Genomic DNA, 3,433 nt, shown 5'->3' on the forward strand with positions numbered 1-3,433 from the left:
GGGGGAACTAAGACGTAGAGGCTCTTCACTCGGCCCCATGGTGCATTCAGTGCCCATGTTCCTGGAACAGCCACAGGCCCCTCTTGTCACCCCTGTGGACAGCCCATCTAGAAACAGTTCTGTGTCGTTGAGATTGGCGTGAGGGTTGGCGGGTGGACAGAGGGGCTGTCCAGCTCGTGCCCTCCCCATCGCGAGTGCCTGGTTGGAGGACTGCGGGGGCAGGAACGAGAGTGCTCCCCACAGGCTGGTGGAGGTCAGGGTCTTAGCAGATCAGGGAGGGCTCAGGAGACAGGTCAGGGCTGGGGCAGGAGCTCCGGCCTGCACAGGGAGCCTTAGCTGTTACTCCCCTGCCACAGCTCGGGAGCATTTTCCAGCACAGACAGCTCAGATTGCCTGGAAGGTGCGGTGTGCACCAGGGATGATTACAGCTGGCCTGTGGGCCCTTGTTAAACTTGTAATTCTGTGAGTCCCAGGTAGCCCTAGAAGCTTGCTCCGGGCCAAAACTTGGCAAACGCGGTGCTGCCCGGGGGTGGTATTTTCTGTGCGGTGGTTTCACTGTCAGAACAAGTTAAATTGGTTGTTTGGAGGCCAGTGATGAATTTTGGGGCCTGCAGGTTGTCATTTGGCAGTGGGGTCTCTGTAGGAGTCAAAAGTGTGTGTTCAGTAGGAACGGCGCTGGAAGCCACAGATTCCTGTGCTGTTGGCGTAATTACATCATGGAGAGCTCATCCAAAAATTAGGAATTTTGCCAGGGACTACAGCCAGTCCTCCCTGTGGAAGTCTGGGTAACAGGCATGGTGGCTCTGACGGGATGCTACAGACTTTAATGGCCACCCAAAAGACTCCCAGGCCCAAAAGACTCCCAGAGCAGCTCCCAGAGACCGGTCAGCTGCACATTACAGGAAGGTTCTGGGGAATTTCTCCCTGGCATCATCAGCTTGCAGGCCTCCCGTGGGCCTGTGAGCTCTGTAAGGGTGTGGTTGGGACTGGGAACACAGCAGGGGATGGAGCAAGTGGTTCAGTTCCCTGCCTTCCCAGAGCTGGTGATCCCACAGCTGAGTATCCCTTAGGGGTGCTCCTCAGGTCAGGTGATGGCAGAGGCTGCCCTAGGAAGTGACTCTGGGGCTGAGGTGGAAAGCTGGAGAGATCCACCGAGCAACAGGCTAGGGAGGTGCAGAGACCAGAACACACCCAGGGTAGTCAGTATGTGGTGAGGAAGAGAGCTGAGAACTTTGGCTGGCACTGCTCTGCCACTGCGGTGGAGCCCAGTGAGGCACCAGTGGCCCTGGCTGACATCTAGTCCATGTATGTGTACCAAGGGCACTGATCCTGAACAACTCAGTGGCTTCATCCTGCCAGTGAGATACAGATAGGGTCTTGCCAGTGACATAGAGGTAGAAAATAAAGTCAGATCCAGAGTTAGTCCGTGTGTGGAGGTGTCTTACAAGAGTCATAAAGGTTGATAGTAATGAGAAAGGAGATGACTGATAAATGCCAATCGCGATGAACCTAGGGGCTCTATAAAATGATCAAACTAAATTGGCTTGAAGATAAACAGTGATATTTAGAGACAATGCTGCTATAAAAAGGTCCACTCACTGGGAAGATATTAACTTCTAAATTTTTATGTACCTAATAAAATGAACTCAAAACATATCTATAGAAAGCACAGACTGGGCTGGGCGCAGTGACTCATGCCTGTAATCCCAGCACTTTGGGAGGCTGAGGCGAGCGGATCACGAGGTCAGCAGATCTAGACCATCCTGGCTAACATGGTGAAACCCCATCTCTACTAAAAAAATACAAAAAAATCAGCCAGGTATGGTGGCAGGTGCCTGTAGTCCCAGTTGCTGGGGAGGCTGAGGCAGGAGAATGGCGTGAACTTGGGAGGCGGAGTTTGCAGTGAACTGAGATTGCGCCGCTGCACTCCAGCGTGGGCGACAGAGCGAGACTCCATCTCAAAAAAAAACACAGACTGACCTTAAACATTCCAGAGGAATTGCTAACATTCGTAATGAAAAGGTTGTCAATGAAAATTACACATCAGGTTCCTGTCCTGCCTCTGCACTTGCCAGCCATGAGCTCCACACAGCTCAACAAGGGCCCATTGTACAGACCCTCGGCCGAGGTCAAGAAGCATGTCTTGTCCAAATGATAACCTGGAGAAGGAGGCAGAGCTCCACAGATGGATGGAGGGACTCACCAGGCTCTCCAGCAGCCCTGACTTCCAGAAGGGCCTGAAGGACAGAATGATCTTACGCACACTCATGAACAAGCTACAGCCGGGCTCAGTCCCCAAGACCAACTGCTCCATGCAGAACTGGCACCGGTTAGAAAACCTCTCCAACTTCTTGAAGGCCATGATCAGCTACGGATGAGTCCTGTGGACCTATTTGAGACCAGCAACATGTTTGAGAGTGGAAGCATGAGGCAGCTACAAGTGACTTCTCTTCTTGCCCTGGTGGGGAAGGCCAAGACTAAAGGGCTGCAGAGTAGGGTGGACATTGGTGTCAAGTACTGGGAGAAGCAGGAGTGGAACTTGGACAACGCCACCATGAACGCCGGCCAGTGTGTCATCAGGCTGCAGATGGGCACCAACAAATGGGCCGGCCAGCCGGGTATGACCGCATACAGCACAAGGCAGCACCTCTACGACCCCAAGAACCACACCCTGCCCCCCATGGACCGACCACTCGACCATCAGCCCCCAGATGGGTACACACAAGTGTGTCAGCCAGGTGGGCATGATAGCTCCCAGGACGTGGTGGCACATCTGTGACACAAAGCTGTGAACCTACAAGTGTGACAACTTTTTCATGTGCCTGCATATGGGGTACATACAGGGTGTCAACCAGAATGGCCACGTCTCCAGCCTGGGCTGGCAGATACACGACCCCAAGTACTGTCCTCAAGGCACAGTGGCCGACAGGGCTCCCTTGTGTGCTGGCAACTGCCTGGGTCCAGGGGAGGTTCCTGAATATCTTCCTTACTACCAGGAGGAAGCTGGATGCTGAGGCTACCAGCACATTTTCTCCCCACATCATCTCCCTGTCTGGGTTTTTTAAATTTTTTCTGTGTTTCCATCTTTTTTTTTTTTCTTAACCTGTTCAGTGTTGCCAATCAACTAAGGGTCTGTGAGTGGCAGCATGGGATCAGGTAGCAGGGCTTTTTTCTCCTATGTCTTGGTCCTTCGCAGGACTGAGCCACTAGGCTGTGGGGGAAGGGGTCAAGGTGGTATCCTGGTATGTGTAGGGTGAGGGTCCCTGCTGGCACGTGCAGGCTGTGGGCCGAGCTGTGCTGGGGAGAAGAGACCTGGACTTGAAGGGAACTGGTTCCCAAAGGTTTCTGCTTGCCTCACCTTTTCCCCCTTTTGTCAGCTGATCCGTTTGTGGTTTCTGTACTTGCAAAAGTTTCAGGAAGTATTAACAAAAGA

At 53.1% G+C, this 3,433-nt stretch overlaps 1 pseudogene; it reads left to right on the plus strand.

Annotated features, from left to right (window-relative positions):
• Nucleotides 1-2,077: 2,077 nt before the first annotated feature.
• On the plus strand, nucleotides 2,078-3,014 carry LOC105522282 (annotated as a pseudogene).
• The last annotated feature ends 419 nt before the right edge of the window (nucleotides 3,015-3,433 follow it).

This window comes from Colobus angolensis, unplaced genomic scaffold (assembly GCF_000951035.1).
Source record: "Colobus angolensis palliatus isolate OR3802 unplaced genomic scaffold, Cang.pa_1.0 Scaffold423, whole genome shotgun sequence".
Classification (NCBI taxonomy): domain Eukaryota; kingdom Metazoa; phylum Chordata; class Mammalia; order Primates; family Cercopithecidae; genus Colobus; species Colobus angolensis.